Below are 204 nucleotides of genomic sequence, written 5' to 3'. Positions count from 1 at the left end.
GCTTTAGATAGTTTTTATAAGGTTTTCTTTTTGAAATGTTTTTGGTTGTCGCTGTCAAAACTGACATGACATTTATTTTATTTTATTTTTTTGACTATGGGCAGACCGAAGTACTTGGGAGAAAACCCAGATAAAAAAACAAATAAACACACTAACTGCACACGAAGAGGGCTCTGTTATGATACAGACACAACTGTGACGGCC

The sequence above is a fragment of the Austrofundulus limnaeus genome, unplaced genomic scaffold (assembly GCF_001266775.1).
Source record: "Austrofundulus limnaeus strain Quisiro unplaced genomic scaffold, Austrofundulus_limnaeus-1.0 Scaffold3173, whole genome shotgun sequence".
Taxonomy (NCBI): Eukaryota; Metazoa; Chordata; class Actinopteri; order Cyprinodontiformes; family Rivulidae; genus Austrofundulus; species Austrofundulus limnaeus.
The sequence above is the reverse complement of the archived record's forward strand: the minus strand, read 5'-3'. Positions refer to the sequence as shown.